The following is an 11,635-nucleotide window of genomic DNA, read 5'->3' on the forward strand; positions in this document are numbered from 1 at the left end:
AACCTATTGTATAGCACAGGGATCTCTACTCAGTACTCTGTGGTGACCTAAATGGGAAGGGAATCCAAAAAAGGGGGGATATATGTATACATATAACTGATTCACTTTGCTGTACAGCAGACACACAACATTGTACAGTAACTATACTCCAATAAAAATTAATAAAAAAAATATCTGTTGTAAGCACGGGATAGCGTGGAGTAGACCTAAGGAAACAATCCTTCAAGGACACAGCCCCACCTTGCATCCTTACACAAATGACAGCAGAAACGCAAAAGGACCAAACCAGGCAGGGAACAAGCCAGCAGCCCCTTCTGTTCTCTTATTGACACCCCTTTCTCTTCCCTGGTCCCCTGCCTCTAACCTACATCTGTGTCACCCTGACCCTCCAAGCTTTCAAACTCTGCCCTCCATAAAGACTTGGACTTGATTCCTCTGAAAAATATCCAAGAGTCATTTAATCTCAATTCCTCATTTAATCACAGTTCCTCATTGCCTTACCTGTAGAATGGAAATAATAATGACTACTTTATAGAAATAGGAGGATCACATGAGATGATGTTTATAAGTTAAATGATTTTATGTACGTAAATTTTATGTGCATGATTTATATATATATATATATATAAATGATTTTAGGTGAGGCAATCTGCACACATTTAGACAATGTTGTCTAGCACACAACAGTTCTTTAGCCCCCTTGCTGCTATCACCTTGGATTTGCTGTCGTTTTTGCTATTACAGAAATTAAGCATTAGTATGTGTGAAAGCGATTTATAAACTGTAAAGATCTATGCAAATGTGATATTGCTAACGATTTACTTACTCTGTACCAAGGGATATTTCTATTTTACTTGGAGACAAAATCTTAAGCTAAAGGTGATGCTATAATGGCGAGAATTCAGACATGGAGGAAGAGAATGTAGATAAGGAAGACAATCCCCTCAAGGTCCCCCAAAAAGATATTAAATAAGAAAGTAAAGCAGCTTGACACTTTCTCTACATATAAAGGCAACTCTGAGTAAAGTCAGTTAGTGATTGTACACCATGTTGAGGATAAACAGAAATAGATGTTTCCAAAAAGTCTGTCGTAAAGATGGGATGTATTAGTCTTTGAGCATCTCAGGTCTCCTCGTATCTCCACCATCACATAAGGACTTCCGTAAACATGCAAATGCAAACATGCACACACCTTCCATCATGCAATACTGAACTTGCTTCCCTCCCAACTTTGCTCTCCCGCCAGACAACTGGGAGAGCATTCTCTTTGAGTTTAAGGATCAGAATCATTTACTATGGAAGCTTCCATTTTACACTCGTAAGTGAAGGCCAGAAAGGTCATGCAGCTGAGCATGAATCACAGTCCAGAGAGGGGCAGACCCAGCTGGAATCGAGGCGTCCTCTTCCCCCGCCACCCTGTGCCTATACGGCCTCATGCTGGCATCTGGCTTTTAGTCTAGGGTCGAAGGTGAATGCATGTTCCCACATCATTAGCCATATAAGCTATTTTAAGGGAGAAGCTTTGGTAAATTATGCCTGTTTGGATTTAGTACAACACCGATTCCAGCAGACGGCAATGAAGAACTTTATAATTCCCACATATGGGTGAGGAACCCAATTTATGCTCTTAAGTGATTACAACAGCTTTTTTCTTTTTTTTTCTTTTTTTTGGTAGGTAACAACTCAGTTTTTAATAACATTTAAAGATTTATGCAACCATCACCAACATCAAGTTTTAGAATATCTCCATCACCCCCAAGATTTCTCCACGCCCATCTAAGGTGAATTCCTGTGCCTACCTCCAGTCCTGGGCAACCACTGATCTTCTGTCTCTCTCTGTAGATTTGCTTTTTTCTGGAAATTTCACACAAGTTGAATCATGCAATAAGAATCTTTTGTGCCTGGCTTCTGTCACTTAGCAAAACATGTTTGAGGATCCTCTCTGTTGTAGCATGGTTCAGTACTTTGTTCCTATTCATTACTGAACAGCATTCTACTATATGGGTAAGTCATGTTGTGCTGATGGACACTTGGATTACAACAGTTTTTGTTCTGATCTAACCAATGTTTAGGTACAAGAAGAAAATTGTTCTCTTCTGAATGACATTTATTTTTTCCCTTTTTGTCTGAATACCAAAAAATCTGAAATCTAAATTTGTTAATTCATCTGACCCAAAATATATTACACTATGGCTCTGAACCAGGTCCAGTGGAGGCTCTGTGGAAGGATACTGAGATAAACAGACGTGATGCCCCATCAGATCAAAACAAATGAGTCTGGTCCATCCACGCAGGGACTTTCACAGACAGTTCAACAACCGGAAGTTAAAGAGAATGAGTTTTAAGGAGACCTACTTACTTCTGACTCTAAATGTGAAGACTTATAAAATCATGAAGGTGGTTGGACCAGAGCAGCAATTCCCAGATCTGGTTGATGTTTCCTCAAGTCCTTCTTCCATATATTCTGATTTATTTAACTTTCAGATAAGCACTGAAAGTTATGTATTATGAAGCTCCCCAGGTGAATCTGATAAACCTGATGTCAGGTTTGGGATCTTCTTGTCTCTAGATGACCTTTGCTGTCCCTTCCAAGACCAAAGGCCCTCATTACTGTGGAAGACAGCCAAGAGCAACAGAATCAGCTCCTGCTGGCCCCCTTGTCAGCTGAAGCCAGAGCTGAGAGCCCTGAGAGTTTTGGAAGCAGTCTACTTGGAAATAGGGGTGGATTTTTTTTTTTTTTTTTTTTGCGGTACACAGGCCTCTCACTGTTGTGGCCTCTCCAGTTGCAGAGCACAGGCTCCGGACGCGCAGGCTCAGTGGCCATGGCTCACGGGCCCAGCCGCTCCGTGGTATGTGGGATCTTCCCGGACCGGGGCACGAACCCGTGTCCCCTGCATCGGCAGGCGGACTCTCAACCACTGTGCCACCAGGGAAGCCCAGGGGTGGATTTTTTATTCTGCATATGGACCTTAAAACATGAGTTGTACACACATATGTATGCAAACACTGGTAATATATATATCAACCAAAGGTGGTTATCAATATGAGGGCTAGAAAATGCTATTAATGCCATTTCCCTAAAAGAGCCACTATTTCAGCCTTTTAGAAAGCACCGTATGTGGTGAATACACTTTTGAAGAAACATATCAACATATATAATTACCGAACAGAAAGCAATGGGATGCATAATATTGCTAATCTGCTTTACTTGAAAGCAATTAGAACACTGAGCATTGGCTTATATTCCCTTTTCAGGGAACAAATTTAACTGAGAGCCAAATAGCACAAAGCTCTGTAACTTAGACAAAAAGAGTTATTAAAACTGTCAAGGCCAATACATACTTAAGGATGAAAGTAAACTGTAGCTGGCACCTTCTTTCCATTAGCTCACATCCATATTTCCCTTGGATGTGTGCTTGGAAATTCAAAATTATTAAGTTCCAAATGAGTCATTTGTTTTGTTTTGTTTTTTAACATCTTTATTGGAGTATAATTGCTTTACAACGTTGTGTTAGTTGCTGCTGTTTAACAAAGTGAATCAGCTGTGTGTATACATATATTCCCCACATCTCGTCCCTCTTGCATCTCCCTCCCACCCTCCCTATCCCAACCCATTAGGTAGACACAAAGCACGGAGCTGATCTCCCTGTGCTATGCGGCTGCTTCCCACTAGCTATCTATTACATTTGATAGTGTATATATGTCCATGCCACTCTCTCACTTCATCCCAGCTTACCCTTCCCCCTCCCTGTGTCCTCAAGTCCATTCTCTACGTCTGCATCTTTATTCCTGTCCTGCTCCTACTGGGCATACACCCTGAGAAAACCATAATTCAAAAAGAGTCATGTACCACAATGTTCATTGCAGCACTCTTTACCATAGCCAGGACACGGAATCAACCTAAGTGTCCATCGACAGATGAATGGATAAAGAAGATGTGGCACATATATACAATGGAATATTACTCATCCATAAAAAGAAACGAAATTGAGTTATTTGTAGTGAGGTGGATGGACCTAGAATCTGTCATACAGAGTGAAGTAAGTCAGAAAGAGAAAAACAAATACTGTATGCTAACACATATATGTGGAATTTGTTTTGTTTTGATGGAAATATCTGAGATTCTTTTTGGATGTTATTTCTGAAGTAGAAATAATGATGTACCCCTACTGATTATTGGCAGATTTATGTTTACATATGAATCCCTAAAGAATCCACTCAAGAAATACGCTGTCTTGATAGAGACCTTATGATAAAGGTCTTCAGCTCCAATATTCTCCTTCAGGTTCCTGCACCACCACTGTCAAAGCCATTCTTTGGACATTTGTTTTATATTACTAATTTGTTGCAGCTTAGGTGTTTCTGTTTTGTTTTGTGTGAAGTGTTTCCTGGTAGACAACTGTTTGCAGGCTGTGTCCTCTGTCCAAGTTAGAAAGAAGGAACTGTTAGACTGTCCGAGTTGACACTGGTGCCCAGATATCTGAAGTGTCACCTGGCCCTCCTCCTTGGGGGATGGGGTTTTGGTGTGATCGATGGAGTCCACTGGGTCTGTAAACCCACCAAGTGAGTGATTACCTGGTTCCTGAATTTATAGTTGGGAAAAGAGGGCTTAGTCAGTGGGTGTAATGCCCACATTGGATCCTCAGTCTGTGAAATAAGGGATCTCATGGTGGGGAAGGTCAAACTGAAATCTCTGAAACTGCCCACCCCCAAATTTAAAAACTTATCACATCCAATGGGTAGGGGATGGCAGGAATCAGTGCCAGCTTTAAGGATCTAAAGGATGCAGTGGTGGTGGTCCCCATCATATCTTCATTTGATTCTCTAGCCTGGCCCATGGGAAAAAAACAGATGGGTTCTAAAGGGAACCCTCCTACGCTGTGGTGGGAATGTAAATTGATACAGCCACTATGGAAAATAGTATGGCAGTTCCTCAGAAAACTAAAAATATGGTTACCATATGATCCAGCAATCCCTCTCCTGGGCCTATATCCAGAAAAGACAAAAACTCTAATTCAAAAAGATACACATACCACAATGTTCACAGCAGCACTATTTACAACAGCCAAGACATGGAAACAATCTAAATGTCCATCAACAGATGAATGGATAAAGAAGATGTGGTACATGTATACATAAATAAAAGCATAAAAAAGAATGAAATAACGCCATTTGCAGTAACATGGATGGACCTAGAAATTATCACACTAAGTGAAGTCAGAAAGAAAAAGACAAATACAATAGAATTCACTTATATGTGGAATCTAAAAAAAAAAAAAATGATACAAATGAACTTATTTACAAAATAGAAACAGACTCACAGACTTCGAAAACAAACTTATGATTGCCAAAGGGGAAGAGGGAGAGAGATAAATTAGGAGTTGGGGATTAACAGATACACACTACTATATATAAAATAGATAAACAACAAGGAATCTACTGTATGGCACAAGGAACTATATTCAATATCTTGTAATAACCTACAGTGGAAAAGAATCTGAAAATAATATATCTATAAATATATATATGTATAACTGAATCCCTTTGCTGTACACCTGGAACTAATAGAACAATGTAAATCAACTATACTTCAATAAAAAGTTGTTTAGAAAAAAAAAAAAGAAAAAGCAGATGGGTTCTAGAGTGGACCTTTGAAAACTCCACCAGGTAATAGCCCCAATTGCAGCCACTACGCCAGATACGGTATTCTTCTAGAGGAGATTAACACAACCTCAGGTACATGCTATGTGGCCATTGATTTGGCATATACGTTTTTTTCTATTCTAATCAGAAGAGAGGATGAGAAATAGTTTGCATTCACATGGAACAGGCAGCACCGTACATTTACAATTTGCCAGAGAACTATGTTAAATCTCCTTCCTCTGGTCATAGTATATTCCAAAATACCTGTATTATCTGGATATCCAACAGAGAATCACACTGATTGATTAGACATATAACATTATGCTACTGGGCAAGATAAATGAGAAAGCTAGCATGCTGGAGGTCTTGGTAAGACCCATGCACTCCAGTAGGTGGTAGACAAGCCTTAAAAAGATTCAAGGGGCTACATCAGGAAAAATTTTGGGGTCCAGTGGTACTAGGCATGCCAGTAAATCCTCTCCAAAGTAAAACAAGAATTATTGCAGCTTACCTTCTACCCTGAAGTAGGAAGCTCAGTGCATTCAGGCTCTGACGGCAGCATACTTGATACCTGGAACGCTGCTCCAGTCTCTGTACCAGGTGATGCAAAATACTGCCAGCCTTGAGTGGGGCCCCAGGAAAGAAAGGGCTCTTCAGCAGGTCCAGGCTGTGGTGATACAACAACCCTGTCCCCTTAGCCTTCTGAGCCAGCAGAACCTATGGTGGTAGAGAGATCCGCGGTTGGAAAAGATGCTGTTTCGAGTGTATGTAAGCCGCAGTGGAGGATGAAGTCCTACAAGTCCTAGGAATCTGGAGCAAGGCCATGCCGTAGGCAGGAAAGAATTAGACACCTTTTGAAAGACAACTTCTCATTTGCTCCTGAGCTCTGGGAGGGATGGAGTGCTTGGCCACAGGGTACCAGACAACCATGCAGCCAGAAATGCTCAGCACAAGTTTGGTCCAATCAGACCCACCAAGTGATGACGTCAAGTAGGCCCAGCAGCACTTCATCACAAGGGTGATGAAGGGTCTATCTGGGATCAAAAGCCCGCCAGATCAGAAGGCATAAGCAAGCTGCATGCACAAGTAGCTCAGACCCCCTTACCAACCACTTTGTCAACCACTTTGCCATTCCCTCAGCTCAAGCCCACAGCCATTTGGAGAATCACGTCTGATCAGCTGACCACCACACTTTAAGGATGGGTTGGCTCAGCAGGTGGTGCAAACTAGAAATGGATGGCAGCTGTTTCACCCTCACTTGAAAGAACAGTTTCAACGCCTCAGAATGCTTATATCAGGACCAGAAAATAATCTGGCCCAAGGAAATTAAAGACCAGCAACAACTGACCAGCGCTGAAATGATTTATTTTTCAGTTGACTGATACCCAGGATACTATTATTGTCACCGGTGTTCATTATCAAGCAGATGCTAACTTTTTCACATTAACTGACAACCTGAAAGCCAGGCAGCTGAGCTACCCTCAAGCTAACTGCAAATGATGTTATTCAGAGTCCCAGATCCCTTCAGTTTCTAGTATCATCTTCTTTACCTGCTGAGGGGGGTAAGGCTTTGATACTGGGTCACCTCACGTCACAATACAAAACAGGTTTTGCCAGAAGCCTACAGCAGCCTAGGATGCAGACACGTACCCAGCAATTCACAGGAACAAATGCAAAGCATCTGCCCATGTTAATTACATTAAGATCAGTGGAAAGCTGGCTGCCCCTTAAAACAACAGAGTTAAAATGAAAGGAAGGCTGGTTCTTTGAAAAGTGATAAACAAACAAATGACATTATTCCTTCTTGGGAAACTTATTCAGAAAAGGCATATCATTTTACACACAGGAAGACAAATACACAGTCATTTTAATTACACCACACTCAGGAATCCAGCCCAGCACCTACTTCTTTACCACCACAGCAACTCAATTAGCTTTCTCTGGTTATCATTTTATTTTGCTGCCACAATTTTGGAATGACCACCTTTCAAACACAATCATATTAACATGTAACATGCTGCCCTGTGACATGCCCCCTGCTATGGGGCAGTGGTTTTTGCAGAGCCTGACATGTGCTGCTTCCCCTGGCAAAGTTGTCTTACCTGAACCCGGCAGGGACTGTACAAAACCTTTCTGTTTCCTGTCCAGGAGGCAGGGCACACCATGGGGCCAAATCGTTCTGCTTTCTTAATCCCGTCTTCACTTAGCATATGGGAAGAGACAGGATAGCTTTTCCCAACCGACCCTGAGCAAACACGTCAATTAGTTCAAGAGGAGCTTCACAGCTGAAAGGAAATGTGGGATTCATCTAGACTAATACTCATGTTTTGCAAATTGAAAATCCATGTCCTAAATAATGGATCAGACTTCCACCAGGCCACTCAGCTAGAGAGCAGGGAATGTTAGCAGGCATGGGGTCATGACAACGCACCCTGCCAAAGAGAAGGCAACAGCTGAATTAGCGCGATTGCCTTAGCAATCCACCACAGTGACTGCCTCCCATACAGCCCCAGACCTTTTCTCTGGCTACCGACCCTCTGCTCCGTCTTTGGCCTCTCTCTGGTTGGTTCCAGCTGTTCCTCTTGGTGTACGGTGTCAGCTGGGGTCCAGTCCAGAGGATAGTTATGCCAGTTATTTAAAACCATGGGGATTTAATTCAGGGACTTGGTTATATGGTTGTTGGAACACTAAAAGGGCAAAAAATAGCGCGCAGAAATAACCCAGAGGTTAGTAATTGCAGGAAGCAGACACCACCACAGGTGGGGGAACAACAGGAAAGAAGTGGGGTCACAGAGGCTCTGCAGTCACAGGAATGCTCCCCAGGTTGTTGGTGCTCCAACAGCCAAGGCTACAGCCGTCAGCTGGTGCCTCATGGCTGATACCTGAATCCATGAAGGAATTGCCACGTGATTGTTGCTGGTCAAATCATTCCGATAGGACTTATTCTACCGCTGAAGAAAACAAACTGTTTATGAAAACAAACTCTTTTGTAACAGCTGAAAGCCTTGTTATGCTAATGAAAGATCATTTTATGTAATCATTAAAGCCAGTCCCTTAAGGATATATATATACTAGGTAAAACTTTGTAGCCTGGCCCTAATTACCACATGTAGTTAAAAGTAATCAAAAACCATTTCTTCAAAATTATTCTATAATTAAGACGGCTCATCAGTTAGATGTGACTTTTTCCCTATCCCAACTTGTGCGAATTAGTAAAGTTCTTACCAAGAGCAATAAATCAAAACCATTATAATTACACTGATTGTGTTCAGCCTCATCCATCATAGGTCTCTAATCATTTGACCTATAATTGCTTTTGTAATTGCTTCAGGCTTTAGTAACAATAATTGCTGCTATTTATTATGAGTTGATTATGTACCAAGTAAGTTATAAAAATTTCATTTGGGGGCTTCCCTGGTGGCGCAGTGGTTGAGAATCTGCCCGCTAATGCAGGGGACACGGGTTGGAGCCCTGGTCTGGGAGGATCCCACATGCCGCGGAGCAACTAGGCCCGTGAGCCACAACTACTGAGCCTGCGCGTCTGGAGCCTGTGCTCCGCAACAAGAGAGGCCACGACAGTGAGAGGCCCCCGCACCACGATGAAGAGTGGCCCCCGCTTGCCACAACTAGAGAAAGCCCTCGCACAGAAACACAGCCAAAAAAAAAAAAATTAATTAATAAACTCCTACCCCCAACATCTTCTTAAAAAAAAAAAAATTTCATTTGATTGTTGCACTTTACCTGGGAGGTATTATTCCCATTTTAGAGATGAAGAAACAGTTCTGAAAATGTCCTTGACTCGCACTCACAGAGATCTTTTAGGAGGTACTTTATGATTTATAGTATTTATCTCTGTTCCTTATGCTACTACAGAGATTAATGGAATTATATAAAAAATAATCCCAAAAAACACATAGCAATAAAACTATCCAAAATAGAACATATGAAGCATTTTTATTAGAGTTGTGGTAGCATCTGTGTCTGCTAACTCCATCCTCTCAACAGCTTCTACTCTGTATCTCCTGATTGATTTTTCTTCTGGTTATAGGCCTTATTTTTCTGCTTCTTTGTATGCCTGGTATTATGGGTTAAATTTTGTCCCCCAGTAAGGTATGTTAAGTCCTACCCCCTGGTACCTTGGAATGTGATCTTATTTAGAAATAGGGTTGTTGCAGATGTAATTAGTTGAGATCTGGATGAGGATGGGCCCTTAATCCAATATGACTGGTGTCCTTATAAGAGGAGAGGGCAGAAACTCATGATGAGAGCACCAAGTGATAGAGGCAGAGGCTGGAGTTATGCAGCTGAAAGGCAAGGAGCACCACGGATTGACAGCCACCACCAGAAGCTAGGAAGCAGCAAGAAAGGACTCTACCCAGAGTCGTAGAGGGAGCACAGCCCTGCAGACACATTGATATCATCCACCTAGCCTCTAGAACTGTGAGAGAATCCATTTCTGTTGCTGTAAGCTACCTAGTTTGTGTTCCTTTGTTACGGCAGCCCTAGGAAACTAATAAACTTGCCAATCTGGATTGGATGCTGGATATTGTGAATTTTGCATGTTTGGGTACTGGATTTTGTTGTATCACTTTAAGGAGTATTGGGCTTGGTTCCAGCATGCAATTAAGTTACTTAGGAACAGTTTCATCTTTGTTCAACTTGCATTTTTTTAAACTTTATTTTATTTGTTATTATTATTTTTTTGGCCACACCATGTGGCTTGCGGGATCTTAGTTCCCCAACCAGGGATCGAACCCGGCAGTGGAAGTGCAGAGTCCTAACCCCTGGACCACCAGGGAATTCCCAGAACCTGCTTTTAAAGTTCATTAGGATGGCTCAGGAGAAACCATTAGTCTAATGCTAACACCCTTCTTCAAACTATACTCAATGCCCACGTTTTACAAGGCCTCCCCACTGTGGTTGATGGGACTAAGAACTATTTCTAGCCCAGTGTGAGCTCCTGGAAATGTTTGTCCTATTGCTGTCTGTGGGTCTTTCCCCAGCCTCGGGGAGTTTCTTCTCAGGCTGGTGCAGATCAGGACTCAGCCAAAGACTGGAGAGGACCCATCTGCCCATCTCAGGAATTCTCCGGGTAGCACTCTCTTCTCTGGTGTTCTCTCCCACAAACTCTAGGCATCTAGTCTCTCAAAATTCTGATTTCTATCTCTTCAACTCAGCCAGACCTCTGGGCTCCACAACCTGGAAACTGCCTTTGGGCAGTAAGTTGAGTCGATTGTAGAGCTCATCTTATTGATTTGACTGTCCTTTTCTCAAAGATCAGTCCTGCACTGCCTTAGTCAATTCATGGAAATCTTTGTTTCACATATTTTATTTGATTTTCCTTTTTTTTGATGTTGAAGATTGAATCCAGTCCCTATTACAACATCATGGCTTGAAGGAAAGTATGTTATTTATTTTTTTAAGTAAACAAGAATATGGTGTTTTGAAGTTTCTTTCTTTTCCCCCCTTCTTAGTAGCTGGAGGGCACATCTCAAGTCACTACTGCACATGAATGTGAAACATATCATGTATCTTTTTTGGCACCAATAGGTTTCCTGTGAAGTCTCCGAGAAAGAGAAATCTAAAAAGTGAATCAGAGCCCGGAAGATCAGACCCAAGGACCCCCAATCTCAATAAACATCTTGAGTTACTTATGACTGTTAGAGGCAAACTGGTAACAGAAATCGCATTTTGCTTTTCAAGTGATTTCATGAGCCAAGCAGATGGTAAACTTCCTCACTAGTCAGCAAGTGCAAACTCTGCGATTGCCATCTTTGAAACAGTCTTACCTTGACACCATGTGCCACCAGGCAGGGCTGGAGGAGACAGAAAGCACTGAGATGACAAGTGAAATCAGATGTCTTGTGTGGTGTGTGGTGTGATCATTAGAAACCAGGAAATTTATGTAAAAGTAAGTTGGGCAAAAAGCAACACTCTATACTAAACACATGCTAAATTACAGAGAGTTCATAAACATGCCAAACGCCATATT

General features: G+C 41.8%; 1 long non-coding RNA gene across 1 annotated transcript in view; it reads right to left on the reverse strand.

Moving 5' to 3' along the window:
• Positions 1-8,061, reverse strand: part of LOC137224412 (uncharacterized) — a 286,239-nt gene extending 278,178 nt beyond the window's left edge. Inside the window, exons 1-2 of the long non-coding RNA XR_010943334.1 lie at positions 7,746-8,061; positions 6,155-6,360 (exon numbers count right to left, since the gene is read on the reverse strand). This is a non-coding gene — a long non-coding RNA (uncharacterized lncRNA). The remainder of the gene's footprint in view (positions 1-6,154; positions 6,361-7,745) is intronic.
• Between the last annotated feature and the right edge of the window lie 3,574 nt (positions 8,062-11,635).

This window comes from Pseudorca crassidens, chromosome 5 (genome assembly GCF_039906515.1).
Source record: "Pseudorca crassidens isolate mPseCra1 chromosome 5, mPseCra1.hap1, whole genome shotgun sequence".
NCBI classification, from domain to species: Eukaryota; Metazoa; Chordata; class Mammalia; order Artiodactyla; family Delphinidae; genus Pseudorca; species Pseudorca crassidens.